We start from the raw sequence: 21998 nt of genomic DNA, 5'->3' as shown, positions 1-21998 counted from the left end.
CTTCAAAAAGTGATATTACAAATCGAATAAACTGGTCAAACTCAGTTGAGAATCAATCTTCAGGATGTTTTTCTCATATATATCCAATAACGTCCCAGACGGAGGATTTCTTCATGTCTATCTAACACATTGCAGACAAGGACATCACATGCGTAGTGTGCGTGGCCAAGAACTGGCAATATGCCTGACCAGTCACTCCATTGGCTCTCATCCGGTCCCACATCAAGCTATACGGTTCATTCCACGTTCTACTGCCTGTTGACATCTAGTGGAAGGTGTATGAAGTGCATACAGATCCATAAATATAATGCAATTGAATAGGCGATGCCTTTCACAGCGACCCATTTCAGAATTTTCACTTCCTGTTTGGAAGTTTGCCTGCCATATGAGTACTGTTTTACTCACAGATATAATTCAAACAGTTTTAGAAACTTCAGAGTGTTTTCTATCCAATAGTAATAATAATATGCATATCATATGATCTAGGACAGAGTACGAGGCCGTTTAATTTGGGCACCAATTCATCCAAAAGTGAAAATGTCGCCCCCTATCCCTAAGAAGTTTTAAGGGCTTGTAAGTAAGCATTTCACTGATTTGATTTGAGATTACATACAGTTAATATGTAGTTTATAAATAATAAATAAACAGTTATTACTCATTGCTTGAAACTGTATGATTCTTACTTTGAAGCTTGCCAAATAATGGGTTTGAATTTTGTTTGACAGTCTCTGTTTCTAATACATAATTTGCATAGTTTCCTCTGCAATTTTGCTACTATTGTTTTAGATGCCTTTGCCCATGGTAAGGTCAAGAGCTTGATAACGCTCACTTGGAATTAGGTTAGTGTTAAATACAGCTAGATATGGGATGACACCACTCATGATAACTTCATACTAATAAAACTCAAACTGTACAATCCATGCCCCGTAGCCTCGACTGGAGGATATGTTATCTGTGTGTGTGAGGGGAGGGGAGGAGAGGGGAGGAGAGAGGAAGGGAGGGAGGAGAGAAGAGGAAAAGAGGAGAGGGGAGGAGAAGGAGGGGAGGAGAAGGGAGGACAGGTGAGGAGTCAAATGGGATGAATCAGATGAGCTACCTTCATGGGTGGGTTAGAAGAGGACAGTTTCAGAAATACAAAGGTGTGTGGGGCCGGGTGATTCATAAAACACATGTCAAGGGACAGAGGAAGATGAGTTTTACTGCTGTGTGGCACTGAAAACCTAAAGAAAAAGCTTTCAGGGGATGTAACCCTATTAAGAGGTAGGGTGTATGAAACAGACTTTGCCCCTCTCCGGGGCATGCCCAGTATTTAAGTAAAGTCTTTAACAGTTATCCTACAGTATTTAACTTAATCTGAGGAGTCCCTGCGTTTAACCCTGTCCTCCTTCTCATCATCACCATGTGAAAGCCCATCACCAATCCAGCTGAAACAGCAAGACCTCCCAACACATACAGTATTCTACAGTAATGAATGGGTCCAGTTTATAAATCTGTGCTTAGAATTAGGATGAGCTATGTTCAATGGATAAGACTGGTTCATATCCAAAGTCAAGGAGAGATTAGAATGTGTGACTCCCCTGTAGCCTGACCCTTCCCAGGCATATTCATCAATGACCCGCCGGACAAAGATTACCATTACATTAAACACACATCAAACAATATACATTAACAGGCTACGATGTTGTGTTAAATATGACCAGATTATGAATATTTAGCATTTCTTCTCATTTTAAATCCTCAGAGATTTTCCAGAACATAGCGGGGATGGATAATAGGGGGTATAATTTAGCATATGATTATCATTGCTGGACTCATCCCGGTATGTGCCCAGACAGACAAACAGCCCCATCCTATTGGCTTCAACACGCTGCCTCTGTTTTGGCCAAGTTTGACAGCAGATGGCATGAGGCGTGACATTATCAAATTAACATCAAATATCACCACAGCTACCAGTAAGGAATATCACATCTCATACGTTTCCTGTAGTAACTGAATAAACAAAAAAGGCTTGGGCCTTTCTCTAGGCCTACATAACTTTGCTAATATTAATGCAGGTCACATTGATATTATTAACCCTCACAGTAAATGAAGATGTATGTAAAGACAGGCTACAAGTTAACACAAGTTAACGCAAGTTTGATTTGACCATTAAGGGATCAATTATGATCCAATTATGTGATCCAATCAGGCAGATAGGCCTGAGATGAGAAGCAGTGTTGACCCTGAGGCTTATTTGTTGCAAACACATGTAGGCCTGTGGCACAATCTGTCATTTCAGCAGCCTGACCCTGACACATTGATTGGTAAATTTTATTTAGCAAGCCTATGTGGCATTTCTAGAACTCATGAGAAAAATTACGATTTTATGTAAAGACACTGTACAGCTTACACGCAGCTGTTCGGAGCATGCTAGATAGCTCATTAGCACACGTGGTTTCCCAACTCTTTTCCATAAACAAGTGCTGTAACATAGAGATATGACCGTGTAGGACCACTGGCACCAACCCATCAAGATGTGTAACAATTTAAACTTTAGTTTTTTGAAAATGATTTCTCACTGACATGAAAGATAAGATAATGCTTCCAAAACCATACCTCAAGCGACGCGTGTTAATGTTCAGATTGAGTATCTGGGCTCTTAACAAAACTCCCTGTACAGAAGACATCTTTGTCCAACAACTCTTATATGTAATGTAATTGAGTGTCATGATAAAGAGCTAATCGATGCCCTGTAGAGAAGAAACGCCGAAGCATGCACAAGCACCTATTCCTAAGTAATTAATTAACTAAGTCTAATGTTCCTCTCTCTACACAATATGACAGTGTAACAATCTTGCTTTCCGTCCCTCTCCTTGTCCCAACCTGGGTTTGAACCAGGAACCCTCTGAACACATCAACAACTACCTCCCACGAAGCATTGTTACCTACAGTATCCTTCCACAAAAGCCACGGCCCTTGCAGAGCAATGAAAACAACTTCTTCAAGGTCTCAGAGCGAATGACATCACCAATTGAAACACTACTAGCGTGCACTGCTAACTAGCTAGCCATTTCACACCGGTTACACCAAAGTTATGGATATTCTGACAAGAAAGCTCCTGCCTATTCCTCTCTTTGCGTTGGTGGATACATCTCATTATTTTAATACATTTTTGAATATTCGATAAGGGTTGTTGACATCAACCACCTGTATTCAATTGAGAGAGATACTATGGTACTCACCTCATGTCGTGAACATGCATAGCCATCTTGAGACAACTCTGATATAAAGCGTTTTTTTACAAAGTTCTCGGGATGTCACTTGTCCTACTTACAGTGCATTCGGAAAGTATTCAGACCCCTTGACTTTTTCCACATTTTGTTACGTTATTCTGACTCTAAAATGGATTAAATCGTTTTTTTCCCTCATCAATTACACACAATACCCCATAATGACAAAGCAAAAACTGGATTATAGACATTTTTGCTGCATCATTCATGTGGGGGCAACATGTTTACTGTTGCCTTGTTATTACATGTATTTAGGCCTACATCAACTATTTATAAGAAAAACAATTATATGTTTAATATAGTGAAACACTGAAACAAGATTGTTTGTTATTGCCTTTGAAATCACTTCAAAGTAGGACCTAGTTCCCACCAGGGTTCAAACCAAGTATGGGGTGAATTTATGAGCAGAATTATGAGCAGTTCCATTTAACTGTATAAGTAGCCTACTGCTGGGCCTTAATAGAGCTCGTCAGCTTGGTCCTAATCTATGAGCAGAATTACTGTTTTACCTCAATTAGCCACGAAATCCCTAGTTTGAAAGCGACTGTTTTCTGGAAGCTGTGTGGTGCCATTTTTCCTACATTTTCCCCCACGTGGGCCAGCCCCCTAGCAATTTGAGTTTCAGCCAATGAGCTTCAGCCCTTCGCCACATCTAGCAAGTGGCACACACAGTAGAGCAAGAGGGAGCAATGAAGTGGTGCACATATCTGCACATTTGTGACATAGTACACCATTTTCAGGGACCACTTTTGGCTCGTGGGCACTACTTTCAGAACTACTGGCTAAAAAGTATACACAAGTACAGAAGAATATCTTTAACACCGGTTTAGGTGATTTTATACATTTTGTTCTTTGATATTATATCAGGCAATTAACATTAACTTTATGAATTATGAAGCCTTTATGTGCTTTTATGTGCTTGTTTTGATTACATACTGTAAATGCTTCAAAATTCATAGAAGTTAAGTTAGCTGATGAAAATTTCTCATAGAACAAAACATATAGGATCTCCTAAATCTGTGTTTACCACAGAGATAATTTTGCTAGTTGGAACAAGGAAACGTTTCCTACAACCAGTCAGCAAGTTGGAAATGTCAGCGTTTCCTAGTTTCTGACTAGCACCTGAACGTGCATATGGGCCAACGTTGGACCCACAGACCAGTGATCATCACTGATTAATAAACTCATAGTCAGAAAGCTGTAATACATTCTTAAAATGTCCCCTACACCAGGGTTCACAGACGTTTCCACGCAAGGACCCTTTTCACACACCCCAAAATTATACCTGTGAACAAAAATATTTTCACAAATGAAAGGAGTTAGTTATCAATAACTTTGATGATACTGTAGGCAAAGATAATTGTCATAAATACCTGTAGCTCGCTGATTTCTCTCTCACAGATTGATTACTGCTGGCTTGCTTCTTTTATCAATTAATATAGATATTGTAGTCCTTTCCATGTCTACAGGCCTACAAGTATTTATACGTGTACTACAATACCCGCTACTCCACCTTTGACAGAACATCTGACGTAAACGCTTCTGAAAGTGTAGAAACGTGAGTATTAAGTCCTTGCTGTCGTTGCGAGTATAGGTATAATTTATCCTTACACCCTTTGTTCGTATTATTGTGATGACGTACCACACTGTCCTGCATTTGTGGCCATTGTATCGGGAGACGTGGCAAATTGAAGCAGTTAACGTTAGCTGTTACCTAACGCAAGTCTCTCTATTTGGTCTCCCTCCCACTATGCTAAACTAGCTAGTTATCTCACGTTAACTATTCTATTCATATTAACAAAAGCACGTTGTTGACATTGAGATTACAGCATTTCTTTCAAAGACTTATTTTGGCAAGAGGCTGTATTATTATTAGCCACGGCATGCATTGTCAGCTGAGCTAGCTAACTAAGTGATGATGCTAGCCAGAGTTTACTAACGTTAGCTAGCTGTCAGTGGAGTTGACAGGCTGACTGTCAGACCAAGCATTTAGCCACGTTACCTAAATTAGTTACCCAATACACTTCAGTAATGTGACAGCATCTATGTAACTTTATCTTCCAATTGAAAACAAATCTAGTCTCTTTGTTGGTGGTGAGGGAAAATGTATTGTTTTGTTTACTCTGCTATTGATTTTATAGCGTATGTGTGAATATTTTGTAAATTTCAGATCAGAGATAGACTGTGTTTGGTAGCATCTTATGGACCACAGAGTGGTAGGCAACCAATGTCTCCACCCCGGCTCACTGGCGCCCTGCGCTCCTTCTCTACTGTCAGCGAGCAGGAAGACTTCTCTGAAGAAGTATATGATCTGAAGGTAAGGCTAACCCAAAGCAAGTTACATTACAGACCATATCCGACTAACCATTGTGATGGGACACTATCACAATATTATTTTATTGGTAGTCGGCTGTACCAGCACCAAAACTACCAGCACTGAAAGCTTGTTATCAATATTTTTAAATAGGGAGCCAATTTGTTTTCATCACTTATGCCCATGATAAAAACTCATTTTCTCATTGCTCTCTCTTGAACATCTGCAGAAGACATTTGGGGAGAAATGGGTTTGGAATATCGAATTGCAATAAAATCACAGTATCTGATTAATAACCCTCCCGTGGTCCTCGGGTCAGGGTGACCCAGGTCCTGTGTGTGGAGGGCTCCCAGCTCTGTGCTCGTGGGTCAGAGCGACCCAGCCAGCCACGGCACAGGTCCAGACATGCTCCGCTGTGTGCTAGAGAGCAGCCAAGTGTTATTGTTGTGCTCTGTGCTCGTGGGTCAGAGCGACCCAGCCAGCCACTGGCGAGGCGTATGCCTTTGAGTGTAAAGAGTCTGCGAGTGTGGCGAGGTTGTGTGTGTCTCCCCGCTCTGTGCTCCCCGCTCTGTGCTCTGTGGGTCAGAGCGACCCAGCCAGCCACTGGCGAGGCATATGCCGTTGAGTGTAGAGAGTCTGCAAGTGTGGCGAGGTTGCGTGTGTCTCCCCGCTCTGTGCTCTGTGCTCGTGGGTCAGAGCGACCCAGGCCCTGTGTTTCCAGGGCTCCCGCTCTGTGCTCGTGGGTCAGAGCGACCCAGCCAGCCACTGGCGAGGCGTATGCCGTTGAGTGGGCGAGTGTGGCGAGTTTGCGCGTGGCTCCCCGCTCTGTGCTCCCCGCTCTGTGCTCCCCGCTCTGTGCTCCCCGCTCTGTGCTCGGTGGGTCAGAGCGACTCAGCCAGCCACTACACAGGTCATGACATGCTCCGCTGTGTGCTAGAGGGAGCAGCCAAGTGTTATTGTGGCTCGGGTGGGGTGGGTCAACTGCACACGGCTACACACACGCGCGCAAGCGAGCCTCGTGCATTTTCAGGTCTTGGTGTCCCGCGTAGAGAGGATACTAATATTGTCAGCGGCACACACACACACACACACAAAGTGACCGGCGCCCCACCTGTGCCAAGTGCGCTCTTCCCCGCCGCTCAGTGGACCCGATCAGAGGAGCCGAGCGGCCATGGCCGTGCGTTTCACGGCCGCGCAGGTTCTAGAAGAGATCTTGTCCAGCGTGGACAGAGAAGACAACTCAGATTCCGAGGAGGAGGAGGAAGAGGTTTCGGAAGACGAAGACTGGGAGGAATACAATCCCGAGCGCCGCGAGGTCGACGAGGCTTCTCCTCCCTCTTCTGAGGAAGAGCCCGAGGAAGCCCCCAAGGATGAGCGCGAGGACCAATGCGATGAAGAGATCTCCTCGGCTCCGGACCAAAGGGAGACGCCGTTGCTGTCGAAAAACGGCAAAATCGAATGGTCCCCCGTGGCCTACGGTCGCCTCCGCCTCCACCACCGCCGGGCCTGCGCGATCTGCCACGCCGGGCCGGACGAGACGCCGGGCCCCACGGCCTACGCCGCGACCCAGGCGCGCGACATCGCGTCCGCCTTCCACCTGTTTGTCACACCGGCGATAGAAAGGATAATTGTGGAAATGACGAACCTGCACGGGGCCAGAAAATACGGCGACCCATGGACGCCACGGACCTGCGCGCCTACGTAGGGCTGCTGATCCTAGCGGGCGTCTACAGGTCCCGAGGCGAGGCCGCGGCCAGCCTGTGGGACGCCGAAAGCGGCAGGACTGTGTTCCGAGCCACCATGCCGCTCAAGGTCTTTCACAGGTACTCGAGGCTGCTGCGATTCGACGACCGCCAGTCGAGACCCGCAAGACTCGCCACGGACAAACTCGCAGCCATCAAAGAGGTCTGGGACCTGTGGGAGGTGCGGCTGCCGGCCCTCTACAACCCGGGGCAACTGGTCCCGTTCAGAGGTACTGTACGTGTGTGTGTCTATAGAGAGGTAGTAGCTGTAGCGGCTGTAGTAGCGGCTGTAGTAGCGGCTGTAGTACCCTTGGAAGATGCAAGTGTACACCGACAAGGCGGCCAGCGGAGGCCCCGAGAAGAACCAGGGGATGCGCGTCGTCCTTGATCTGACAACGGGACTGAGCGGTCGCAACGTCACCTGTGACAACTCCTTCACCTCCTACGAACTGGGCCAGCGGCTCCTCGAGAGGAACCTCACCATGGTGACTCAACTCCAGCCACTTTAATAATGGGAATTGATGGAAATTATGTAAAAATGTATCACTAGCCACTTTAAACAATGCCACTTAATATAATGTTTACATATCCTACATTACTCATCTCATATGTATATGTATATACTGTACTCTATATCATCTACTGCATCTTGCAGGTTAGATTACTTGTTGGTTATTACTGCATTGTCGGAACTAGAAGCACAAGCATTTCGCTACACTCGCATTAACATCTGCTAACCATGTGTAAGTGACAAATAAAATTTGATTTGATTTGGTGGGCACTGTGAGAAAGAACAAGGCCGAGCTCCCGCCCGCGCTGCTCGAGTCCAAGGCAGACAGGTCCTGTCCTCCAGGTTTGCCTTCACGCCCACCGCCACTCTAGTGTCCTACCTGGCAAAGAAAAACAAGAACGTGCTACTTTTGAGCACGCTGCACACAGAGGGCAGCATTAGCGATCGCCGCGACAGGAAGTCGGCCCTCATCCTAGACTACAACTGCAACAAGGGCGGCGTGGACAACCTAGACAAGGTGGTCGGCACCTACAGCTGCAGACGGATGACTGCCCGCTGGCCCCTGGTCGTCTTCCACAACATCCTCGACGTGTCCTCCTACAACGCCTTTGTCATATGGCGAGAGATCAAGCCTGACTGGATGCCTCGCAAGCGGAACAAGCGCAGGGTGTTCCTGGAGCAGCTGGGAAAGGCACTTGTGAAGCCGCTGATCCAAAGAAGGCAGCATCTCCCCCGCACCGAAGCGGCCTCAGCACTTGTCAAAGTCCTGCAGAGTGCTACAGCGGCGGCTCGTGATCAGCAGCGTGAGGAGCCCGCCGCTGGCACGGCCGCTGCCCCGGCCACCGGGGCAAGTAAGAGGAAGAGGTGTCAGCTCTGCCCACCCAAGATGGACTCCAAGACACACACGGTGTGCTGCAGGTGTAAGAAATACATCTGCAAAGGCTGTTCACACGCATACTGTCACACTTGCGCACATTAGGCCTTTAGCCAGGACGGGACAGGGTGACCCGGAGGACGCGGGTCTAGACACAATACGAGGACGACGGGAGGGTTAATATCACAGTATTAAGCTAATTGAGGAGGATGCTTTGGGCTGTTGTGAACACAGGCTACTTGTAGTGCTTTTTCACTCACTTCCCTCCTTGATATCGCTTTCTCCAGCTCCCATTTACCATGCTACCTCTTTTCCTGTTATCTTCTTTAATCCGCTCTCTCTCTCTCCCGTTTCAAAATATATTCTAATCTTTGCCTCTCCCTCTATTCCCCTAATTTCTCCTCTCTCATTCTGATCGGGGGCTTGTTAAGTTGTTGGTGTGTATTGAGATACTCAACTTAGGAGGAAATTGGGCCTGGTCCTCAGACCACCACCTCTGGCCCTGTTCTCCCAGAGCTAAATCCTCCACAGTGTGAAAACTGCTGCTTGAGGGAAAAGAGGGACTAATGAGGGTCGCTGGGAGATTATCAGAGCTCCAGTTAAAATGCTTTAGTTTTAGAGGACATGGAAGTGCTGATTGTAATAAAGGCATGATGTTAATACTGCTGCCGGCCCGTCTTGCACTGAACCCCCTGACCTGATGAGCACTAATACCCAATGCTAAAGGAAAGGCTTATTTCAAATTCACTCGCTATGCAAGGAATTGAGCGTATGCTGCTGCTGCACTATGTCTTTGAGTTATGAAAAGGACTTAGAATTACCCTCTGCTGTGTGTTTGTGTGGGATAGAGAGGGATATGCAGAGAGAAGTCACTGTGTGCATCAAATATCAGACTACATAGTTTCATAATAATTCTGTGTAACTTTATGCCCTTGCTGTTTGTTTGTCTTATGTTAGACCAAGCGTCTGAAGAGGCAGGAGCTGTTCTCCAGAGAGGGCCTGACATGGCAGAAGATAGTCCAGTTCTTCACTCAGCACCTGGAGAAGGCAGAGCAGCAGGCTGCAGCACAGGAGCTGAAGAGCATCCTACAGGCTGCCAAGCAGATAGGTATTCAACTCGCTGGACTGGCAGGGATGCACTTTCAGTCATACAGCACCATTCTAATGTTATCTTATCTGTGAGGCTAAATAGGCAGTGTTTTCCCTAGGACTTTTCGAATCAGTGGTGGCAAAGACAGTTGTTGTTTTGTAGACACCATCTGAAATGTAATTTTCTCTTTTAAAAGCATTATAACCTTTAGACCAGCTTATGTTGCACGGCAGCTTTAAATAGGCTGAATCATGGGGTTGCACATCCAATGGAGCGCCGCTGCTGAATTAATATAGGGTAAACACTGATAGGTAATCAACTCATTGTCCTGGATGATATTCACTCTAAGCCAGGGGTGTCAAACTCATTTTGCCCCGGGGGCTGCATTTGGTCTTCACTGAGGTCCGGAGGGCCGCAATTAAATGTATTATATTTCCTCGCTGTCAAAATGTGCATTAGTCCTCTATCGCCCCACAACGGCATTCAGGTGTCCTGATGTGACTTATAATTAGATTAGATGCAAATCCCCCACATTCCTCCAGAAGTTGTACAGCGGTGCAACACAGGGCCTTCTCCTACTGCTCTTATTACTATTCTGATACTACCTGTTGGGGGATCACACACCCCTCCGTCCCCCTAATCCCACTGCATCCCTGACAGATCAGTGGAGTGCAGCGGAGAGTGGACTCTCCCCGTGTGGAGCACCTCTGTAGTGTACCGGAAGAGACTGAGGCCCGACACACGAGAAGGCATCTCTGAGGCTCTCTCAATTGGTCTATCCTTGATTCCTCACATCTCCTTGCCTCACCTCCTTCTCAAAACACATTAGAGGAAAACATCCAAGGTTCCTCCCCTCTGACCTTCTCCTCCAACTAGTTTTGAGAAGGTGACGAGGAGAATCGAGGGAAGACAAATTGAGAACAAGCCTGGGGTTCTAACAGCAGCTACATGTATGTGGAGGATCAAGAGCTCAGGACAGCTAGTGGAAGCTGGCTGCCTGGGGGTGTGTCTCTGTCCAATGGCTCATGTGTATCAGGCCAGGGTCAGTGTCTGAAAGATGAGTAATATAGTGTAGAGCTTGACGCATGTTCCTTAGCTGAGGTGTTTTAGTAGAGAATGTCAGGATGTTGTCAGAAAAATAAGAGTACAGTACATTCTAACAATAGACACATGCAGTAGGTCACTGAAACCATGTTGTGCAGGCAGGATTTTTACTTTGAAATGCTGTCTAAGAGCTCACCAAGAGAAACATGATGTCCTACCTACCTTCTTGAAATCCTGTGAAAAAGACAATTTTGTTGTATTTATTTGCTTTCTGTTCGCCACTACTCTTTTTTTGTCCTCATCATTGAAAGTCTAGAGAGCCTTCTGCGATAATAAACACGTATTTGGGATATTTTTGAAAGGTTCTTGACCTTGTAATTTTGGTCCTTTTTAATGTGCCCCTAACCTGTCTGTCTACCTAGAGCGTAGAGAATAAAGTAGATCTCCAGAGACCACTGAGAATGACGATGAAAAGCACCCATTGTGCCCTGACATACACAGTGGAGAGTGAGACGCTTTTAGGCCATTTTAATTGGCTTAAATCCTTTTCATTTGTTTCTCTCTGCCTCTCGAAGTATCACCCTTTATCTCTCTCTCTTTTTCTCCTCTCTCTCCCTCATCTCTTTTGGACAATTAGTCCTGATTCCCTTGATTTAACAGAGCTCTAAATGAGCTACGGTGGGAGGACACGTGTCTTTTAGAAAGTTCTCTTTTTCTTCTTTCATTTCTCTGATGAGCAGTGCTAGACAATGCTAGCATTTACTGCTTGGAACATACAGTTGGAGCATACAGCAGTGCAGCAAGAAATGTCACATTTCAGTAGCCACTAGTCAGCTAGATATCACTAATGGTAATAGTAATAGTAAATGGTAGTGGGTTTTCTAATAATCACAATAATCATCATCAGCGTCAGCATATTTGTGATGCTGATGGCAGCCCGTATTGCCTCAGTTGAAGAGTGGGACTAAAGAAACTGGGCTCATAATAAATGATGATGGTATCTAGCTAACTAAATATTTTGTTGTTTCCCCATGTCTCTGGCAGTGGGGACAGAGCATGGCCAGGACACCATTGAGAGTGCTGCTGTCTTCCTGTTTGAGACGTTCCACAACAAGGACCATGTAGGTCACGAGGAGACGAGGGCCATCAACCAGATGTTCGGCCCCTTCCCCTCCTCGGCAGCCGACACCTACTGTGCTGCTGTGTCCCAGGCTGTGGCCCCTCTGGGAGAGTCCCAGGTGGGGGAGTCTAATTTGGTCTTCGGGTACAACTGAAATACTAAAATCAAATTTTATTAAAATACTAGGACTATATATAGGCATACTTAAAATAAGATATTAAAAAAAGTAACTTTTTGGTTTATACGTTTTCTTCCTAGTATTTTATTATTCTACTATCATATTTTTCTTGATGTATGTATTTATAATGCTCTATTATTTATGTATTTATTTATTTATTTATTTATTCATGTTTTACAGGTGGAGGAGTTTGTTCGTTCCCAGAGCTCCTGTCGCGCCCCTCAGCGTGGCTCGGCCTTCGGACGCAACATCACTTTCTCCTATGACTGCTACACCCTGGACCCCCAGGAGGCCCTGCCCTGTGCGGGGGACCCTGAAGACGAGACCCCTGGTGGAGGCCTGGACTTCCACAGCATCCTCAACAACCATCAAGGCCTCTGGGGTAATGGGGGAGAGGCGGATGGAGGCAGGCTAAGGGGCTCAGAGCCATGGGGATGGGAGGGGCTCAGAGCCATGGGGATGGGACCATCCTGAGGAGGGAGGTGGAGAAGTTCCTGAACGGAGGCAACATGATCTCCTCCAGCCCTGAGGAACTGTGCATCTCCCTGTTTGAGATGCTGGCCTCCACCAAGAGTGACGACGAGCTGCAGAACGAGGTGAGCAGCACCCTCTCACACCACCTTTACCCTTTTCACACTATTGTGCCGACCCAAACCTCAGTTATTCCTTGACCTTAGCCAGCTGGCCTCTGGGGTTTAAACCCCGGTTCACACCACATCCACTTTGGACCTCGTCTCCATGGCAGGTCAACCTTGGCCTTTAGTGTGTGGGTGTGAGGTTGACGTGGTACGTGTCTGGAGAGATCTGAAGTTTGGAGAGATCTGGAGAGCTGACCTTAACCTTGTAGGAGAGGAGGAAGATCTTACTGCTTCTCCAGGAAGGCCCCATCACATAGGAAGGCAGCAGTATGCCTGACATACACACCAGGATAAAGGCTGCGGTATGCCTGACATACACACCAGGATAAAGGCTGCGGTATGCCTGACATACACACCAGGATAAAGGCTGCGGTATGCCTGACATACACACCAGGATAAAGGCTGCGGTGTGCCTGACATGCACACCAGGATAAAGGCTGCGGTATGCCTGACATGCACACCAGGATAAAGGCTGCGGAATACCTGACATACACACCAGGATAAAGGCTGCGGAATACCTGACATACACACCAGGATAAAGGCTGCGGCATGCCTGACATACACACCAGGATAAAGGCTGCGGCATGCCTGACATACACACCAGGATAAAGGCTGCGGCATGCCTGACATACACACCAGGATAAAGGCTGCGGTATGCCTGACATACACACCAGGATAAAGGCTGCGGTATGCCTGACATGCACGCCAGGATAAAGGCTGCGGTATGCCTGACATGCACACCAGGATAAAGGCTGCAGAATACCTGACATACACACCAGGATAAAGCCTGCGGCATGCCTGACATACACACCAGGATAAAGGCTGCGGTATGCCTGACATGCACACCAGGATAAAGGCTGCGGTATGCCTGACATACACACCAGGATAAAGGCTGCGGTATGCCTGACATACACACCAGGATAAAGGCTGCGGTGTGCCTGACATACACACCAGGATAAAGGCTGCGGTGTGCCTGACATACACACCAGGATAAAGGCTGCGGTATGCCTGACATACACACCAGGATAAAGGCTGCGGTATGCCTGACATACACACCAGGATAAAGGCTGCGGTGTGCCTGACATACACACCAGGATAAAGGCTGCGGTATGCCTGACATACACACCAGGATAAAGGCTGCGGTGTGCCTGACATACACACCAGGATAAAGGCTGCGGTATTGTATGCCACACACAATAAGTGAAACAGTGTTTAGGTTCAATGTTTAATGTCTGAGATTCTCAGGTTTTTAGAGGGTGGAAAGACCTTGGGTTTAGTGTATGTGGAAAGGATTTGCGCCGTTACCAATGATTCAAGACTAGCTAGAAGAACTGGGCAACAACAGGCAATTAAGCCAGCACTTAGTCTGTGCTGAGCCATGGTGTTATTGAGACATGTTGTTCACTTCTTCCACAAGAAAATAACACACTTACACAGAGGGAGAGATGCCAGGTTGTGACAGACGAGAGGATGGATTGATGAGGCTCTGGGCAGAGCTCCCATCTCTCTTATACAGGTGCTTAATTCTTCGTTCTCTCTCTCCCTCGCTCCCCTGCAGCCCACAAAAACACAAGGTCGCCGCACACATTTAATTAATATAATTTATTAGTGGCTCTCTGTTTTGCCCCCCTATCCAGCATCCAGTCTAGAAGAGGTGTGTGTCTGCCTGCTTGTCTGTTAGCAGTTAAAGGTCAGGGTCAGAGTGCCCCTTAGGCCACATGCTCTGTAGGCCACATGCTGAGACCTCTGGCAATGAGATTTCATCCATAACTTTCACTTATGAATTAGACAGTGCCTCTTTCTGTCCTCTTGAGTCCCTCTCCCTCCCTCCTCTTTCCTTCTCTCCACAGCAGAGTGTAGGTTTTACTAATACCTGAGTCTACATTATCTTCTAATGTTCTTCACGTAGCTGACATTTGGAAGCCAACTCTCCTACTGGCATCTTTAGATGTGGAGTGCCCTTTGTGTGTGTGCACTCCACGCACCTCTCTGCGCGTGACTCCAAATTCAACAGCAAAGTTTAAAGGCTCTGTACTCTGTACCATTACATGTGACAGAGGATAAACCCCCGCTTTTTATTTTATTACCTCTCATTTGTACCCTTGGAATGATGACATTTGCTGCAATAGCAGTGGCTTGAGAAAGAGAGGAGAGAAAGAAAGCTTGATTTTAAAGGTATGTTTTTGGTGGTTGTGAAAAGAGCTGTAGATCGATTAAATCACCGGGATATAGACTTGAGTTATTATATTCATAGTTTTGACCGCTGTAAGACATACTGTATGTAGGTGTGCTGCTTGTATGGCAGTCTCATTCAACATTTTGTATTATAACCAGTGATCTATGTGGACACTGATAGTTGCCTGACTTCCTGAAAGCTTGTTTTGGCCTATGCATTTTCTAAAACAATCTATGGTTCACAGTTACAGTTCACCTAATGTCTCAGCCTCATCCAGGCTTAAAGGTAAAAAAAAAGGCTTCAGGGTGGTTAGGTCTGTGAGCTCCTTTCTTCTGAGGGGAAAACTGTCTCTCACTCCCAGCGGACTTCTCTGTCCTCCTCACCTTCCCTTCCAGGCTGAGAGGATCCAATGAACTTCAAGGACAGAATTCATGAGTGCCCATAAAAAATATATTTTTTCCGGGCAGCAGGTGAAAAACAGACCAACAATAACAACACAGTCCCAGGGTCATTCCACCTCAAAAAGCACAGGGATTTCAACACCCACCACCTCAGATTGTTCTGAAATCGTTTCTGTTGTAAGAAACAGAAGGTTACAGATCATTTTATGATATCCAATTGGTAGTTAGTCTTGTCCCATCGCTGAAACTCCCGTATGTAGGTCGAGAGTCATGCCTCCTCCGAAACACGACCCTGCCAAGCCGCACTGCTTCTTGACACACTGCTCGCTTAACCCTGAAGACAGTCGCACCAATGTGTCGGCGGAAACGCCGTACAGCTAGCGACCGCAGTCAGCGTGCATGCGACCGGCCCGCCACAAGGAGTCGCTAGAGCGCGATGGGACAAGGAGATCCCAGCTGGCCAAACCCTCTCCTAACCCGGACAACACTGGGCCAATAGTGCGCCGCCTCATGGGTCTCTCGGTCGCGGCCGGCTGTGACATGTAGTGACGCCTTAGACCGCAGCGCCACTCGGGAGGCCCCCTGCAACATTATCTCTGAGAAATTAAGCTAATTGATTGCACCCAAATTCAGTAAATAACATCTGATTAGGACCCCAATTTTTATTTTTTTTACAATGAGTAAGAGGATTCCAAAGAAATTGTCAAAAGCCCCCCCTCATGCCAAATCTTATGTTTCAAACGACAGAAATTATTTCAGAATGATCAGAGATTGTGGGTGTCATTGCTTTCTGAAATGACATGGAATGACCCTCCAGTCACTGAGAGGGAAAGGACTTTGGAGACAGAATAAAACCAAGACCCAGCACACAGAGGAACAAAGACTGCCCTTCACAAAGGAGGGCGGCTGACCTGTCACCTGACATCATCAAAGTGCGTCTGTTGTTTGGCTCCCCTACCGCTGTGGCTAACCAAGTCCCCAGAGAGGATGTGGAAAAGCAAAAGAGCAGTCTCTCTTTCCATCCAACTATCCATCCATTTATCCATCTGCAGACTGAAAAGCATGAATTGAAGGATCAGTTTTGTATTGTATTTTAGCTTTATTTCTTTTTAAATAATGCAGGATAATTTTTTTAATATATTCAAGAATGCTCATATCTTCAATTGTCAGGTACTATGTGGGTTTTGATGTTGTCTCATTGAGTACGGTTACATGCACAAATGATTTCCCTAATAATCATGTTTACATGGACACCTCTGAAGTCAGGCTTCCTGATGGGACTTAAATGCAGAAAATCGGCAATCAAAATTGTTACGTAACTCTAGCTCTTCCTCCTCCTCGGACGAGGAGAGGAGAGAGGGATCGGAAGACCAATGTGCAGCGAGGTATGATGACATAATGATTTAATTTATTAAACAAGACGAAAAAACGAACTACACTTGATAATTAACAAAATAACAAAACGACGTAGACAGACCTGGACATGAGAACTTACATACAACGAAGAACGCACGAACAGGTACAGACTACAAAACAAACGAACGAACGATACAGTCCCATGTGGTACCAACATACAAACACAGGAGACAACCACCCACAACAAACAATGTGAAACAACCTACCTTAATATGGCTCTCAATCAGAGGAAACGTAAACCACCTGCCTCTAATTGAGAACCATATCAGGTAACCCATTAACCAACATAGATACACATAACATAGAATGCCCACCCCAACTCACGCCCTGACCGACTACACACATACAAAACAACAGAAAACAGGTCAGGAACGTGACATAACCCCCCCTCAAGGTGCGAACTCCGGACGCACCAGCATAAAGTCTAGGGGAGGGTCTGGGTGGGCATCTGACCACGGTGGTGGTTCAGGCTCTGGGCGTGGTCCCCACCCCACCATAGTCAATCCCAGCTTCCCTATCCCCCTCCCAATGACCACCCTACTATTAAACCCACCTAATTTAAGGGGCAGCACCGGGATAAGGGGCAGCACCGGGATAAGGGGCGGCAGCTCCGGGCTGAGGGACGGCAGCTCCGGGCTGAGGGACGGCAGCTCCGGGCTGAGGGACGGCAGCTCCGGGCTGAGGGACGGCGGATCCTGGCTGAGGGACGGCGGATCCTGGCTGGACGGCTCTGGCGGATCCTGGCTGGACGGCTCTGGCGGATCCTGGCTGGACGGCTCTGGCGGGTCCTGGCTGGACGGCTCTGGCGGGTCCTGGCTGGACGGCTCTGGCGGGTCCTGGCTGGACGGCTCTGGCGGGTCCTGGCTGGACGGCTCTGGCGGGTCCTGGCTGGACGGCTCTGGCTGGTCCTGGCTGGACGGCTCTGGCAGGTCCTGGCTGGACGACTCTGGCAGGTCCTGGCTGGACGACTCTGGCAGGTCCTGGCTGGACGACTCTGGCTGGTCCTGGCTGGACGACTCTGGCTGGTCCTGGCTGGACGGCTCTGGCTGGTCCTGGCTGGCCGACGGCTCTGGACAAACGGGCAGCTCTGACAGCTCGGGACAGACAGACAGTTCTGGGCAGACTGGCAGTGCAGGCGGCTCTGGACAGACTGGCACACCTGTAGGGAGGAGACGGAGAGACAGCCTGGTGCGTGGGGCTGCCACAGGACCCACCAGGCTGGAGAGACCTACAGGAGGCTTGATGTTAAAAGGAGGCACCTGAAGGACCGGGCTGTGGGGGAGCACTGGAGCTCTGGTGCGCAGCCTTTGCACCACTCCCCCAGGCTGGAGTACTATTCCAGCCCGTACCCTCCAGAGTGCAGGCACAGGTTGAACCGGGCTGTGGATGAGCACTGGAGATCTAGTGCCTACTACGCGCACCTCTCCCTTAGGCTCCACTCCCACATTTGCCCGGTACGAGCGAAGCGTAGGCATAGGACGCACTGCACCCTCCCAGCGCCCCGGAGACACAGCACGCAGAGCCGGCGCAGGATACCCTGGACCGAAACTGCGTACCGGAGACCAGACGTGCTGAGCAGGCACAATACGCCCCGGCTGGATGCCCACACTCACAAGACACTTTCGGGGGGCTGCCCTATAGCGCACCGGGCTATGGGCACGCACTGGCGACACCGTGCGCTTAACCGCATAACACGGTGCCTGACCAGTGACGCGTTGCTTATAATAAGCACGAGGAGTGCGCTCAGGTCTGCTACCTGGCTTAGCCACACTCCTTTCTAGCCCCCCCCCCAAAAAAAATTATGGGGCTGCCTCTCGTACCTGTCGCGCTGCCTTGCTGCCTCCTCATATCGCCGCCGCTCAGCTTTCGCTTCCTCCAGCTCAGCTTTGGGGCGGCGATACTCCCCAGCCTGTGCCCAGGGTCCTTCTCCGTTCAAGATCTCCTCCCATGTCCATGAATCCTGGGATTTCTGCGGTTGCTGTCGCTGCCCTTTTCCCCGCTGCTTGATCCTTGAAAGGTGGGTGGTTCTGTTACGTAACTCTAGCTCTTCCTCCTCCTCGGACGAGGAGAGGAGAGAGGGATCGGAAGACCAATGTGCAGCGAGGTATGATGACATAATGATTTAATTTATTAAACAAGACAAAAAAACGAACTACACTTGATAATTAACAAAATAACAAAACGACTTAGACAGACCTGGACATGAGAACTTACATACAACGAAGAACGCACGAACAGGTACAGACTACAAAACAAACGAACGAACGATACAGTCCCATGTGGTACCAACATACAAACACAGGAGACAACCACCCACAACAAACAATGTGAAACAACCTACCTTAATATGGCTCTCAATCAGAGGAAACGTAAACCACCTGCCTCTAATTGAGAACCATATCAGGTAACCCATTAACCAACATAGATACACATAACATAGAATGCCCACCCCAACTCACGCCCTGACCGACTACACACATACAAAACAACAGAAAACAGGTCAGGAACGTGACAAAAATAAACATTCTACAACAACGGCCATGTTATTTTTGTGAAGCCTGATTTGAGTTTGGACATATATAGTTTGTTTGTGAAATGTATTTCTAAGATGCTTACTTTCAGTTTTTCCAAACTCACTTCACTCGTGCGTAAGAGGGAGGCTTGTGCTACCGGTGCTGGTACATGTGCAGATCAATTACACCGCTGGAACACGGATTAAGATGTTTACATGCCCTAATAATTCCAGATTGCTTAGAAAACCAGGTGTTATAATCGGCGTATGCTTCCTTCAATTTAATCCTTACGCTGATTTAAGATAAGCTTGCATATTCTGCCTACTGCCATAATCAGTTTAATATCATATTGAGTTGCACCCCCTTTTGCCCTCAGAACAGCCTCAATTCGTCAGGGCATGGACTCTACAAAGTGTCGAAGGCATTCCATAGGGATGCTGGCCCATGTTGACTCCAATGCTTCCCACAGTTGTGTCAAGTTGGCTGGATGTCCTTTGGGTGGTGGACCATTCTTGATACACACAGGAAACTGTTGAGTGTGAAAAACCCAGCAGCGTTACAGTTCTTGACATACTCTAACTGGTGCGCCTGGCACCTACTACCATACCCCGTTCAAAGGCACTTCAATCTTTTGTCTTACCCATTCACCCTCTGAATCACACTCATACACAATCCATGTCTCAAGACTTAAAAATCTTGAACCTGTCTCCTCCCCTTCATGTACACTGATTGAATTGGATTTAACAGGTGACATCAATAAGGGATCATAGCTTTCAACTGGTCAGTCTATATAATGGAAAGAGCAGGTGTTCCCGACTGGCGCAGTGGTCTAAGGCACTGCATCTCAGTGCAAGAGGTGTCACTACAGTCCCTAGTTTGAATCCAGACAGTATCACATCCGGCTGTGATTGGGAGTCTCATAGGGCGGCACACAATTGGCCCAGCGTCGTCTGGGTTTGACCGGGGTAGGCTGTTTTAGCTTTAAATAAGAATTTGTTCTCAACTGACTTGCCTAGTTAAATAAAGGTGTAAAAAATACAATAAAAAAATGTACAAAAATCGGTGTCCAAAAATACCGATTTCCGATTGTTATGAAAACGTGAAATCAGTCATAATTAATCGTCCATTCCGATTAATCGGTCGACCTCTAGTATGTTTACATGCACACTAATGCACAGTGTACAAAACATTAGGAATAAAAAAAAATTAACCTTTAAATGTAACCTTTATTTAACTAGGCAAGTCAGTTAAGAACACGTTCTTATTTTCAATGACGGCCTAGGAACGGTGGGTTAACTGCCTTGTTCAGGGGCAGAACAACAGATTTTTACCTTGTTTGCTCGGGGATTCAATCTTGCAACCTTACGGTTAACTAGTCCAACGCTCTAACCACCTGATTACATTGCACTCCACGAGGAGCCTGCCTGTTACGCGAATGCAGTAAGAAGCCAAGGTAAGTTGCTAGCTAGCATTAAACTTATCTTATAAAAAACAATCAATCAATCAATCATAATCCTTAGTTAACTACACATAGTTGATGATATTACTAGTTTATCTAGCATGTCCTGCGTTGCATATAATCGATGCAGTGCGCATTCGCGAAAAAGGACTGTCGTTGCTCCAACGTGTACCTAACCATAAAAATCTATGCCTTTCTTAAAATCAATACACAAGTATATTTTTAAACCTGCATATTTAGTTAATATTGCCTGCTAACATGAATGTCTTTTAACTAGGGAAAATGTGTCACTTCTCTTGCAACAGAATCAGGGTATATGCAGCAATTTGGGCCGCCTGGCTCGTTGCGAACTGTGTGAAGACTATTTCTTCCTAACAAAGACAGCCAACTTCGCCAAACGGGGGATGATTTAACAAAAGCGCATTCGCAAAAAAAAAGCACAATCGTTGCACGACTGTACCTAACCATAAACATCAATGCCTTTCTTAAAATCAATACACAGAAGTATATATTTTTAAACCTGCATATTTAGCTAAAAGAAATCCAGGTTAGCAGCCAATATTAACCAGGTGAAATTGTGTCACTTCTCTTGCATTCATTTCACGCAGAGTCAGGGTATATGCAACAGTTTGGGCCGCCTGGCTCGTTGCGAACTAATTTGCCAGAATTGTACATAATTATGACAACATTGAAGGTTGTGCAATGTAACAGGAATATTTAGACTTGGATGCCATCCGTTAGATAAAATACGGAACGGTTCCGTATTTCACTGAAAGAATAAACGTTTTGTTTTCGAGATGATAGTTTCTGGATTCGACCATATTAATGACCTAAGGCTCGTTTTTCTGTGTGTTATTATGTTATAATTAAGTCTATGATTTGATAGAGCAGTCTGACTGAGCGATGGTAGGCACCAGCAGGCTTGTAAGCATTCATTCAAACAGCACTTTCGTGCGTTTTTCCAGCAGCTCTTCGCAATGCTTCAAGCATTGCACTGTTTATGACTTCAAGCCTATCAACTCCCGAGATTAGGCTGGTGTAACCGATGTGAAATGGCTAGCTAGTTAGCGGGGTGCGCGCTAATAGCATTTCAAACGTCACTCGCTCTGAGACTTGGAATAGTTGTTCCCCTTGCTCCGCAAGGGCCGCGGCTTTTGTGGAGCGATGGGTAACGCTGCTTCGAGGGTGGCTGTTGTCGATGTGTTCCTGGTTCGAGCCCAGGTAGGAGCGAGGAGAGGGACGGAAGCTCTACT

General features: G+C 46.9%; 1 pseudogene; it reads left to right on the top strand.

Moving 5' to 3' along the window:
- The first annotated feature begins 5496 nt into the window (after positions 1-5496).
- Positions 5497-21998, top strand: part of LOC120030902 — a 212187-nt pseudogene continuing 195685 nt past the window's right edge.

The sequence above is a fragment of the Salvelinus namaycush genome, chromosome 37 (genome assembly GCF_016432855.1).
Source record: "Salvelinus namaycush isolate Seneca chromosome 37, SaNama_1.0, whole genome shotgun sequence".
NCBI lineage: Eukaryota > Metazoa > Chordata > Actinopteri > Salmoniformes > Salmonidae > Salvelinus > Salvelinus namaycush.
Note: the sequence above shows the minus strand (reverse complement) of the source record. Positions and strands in the feature narration are given on the sequence as shown.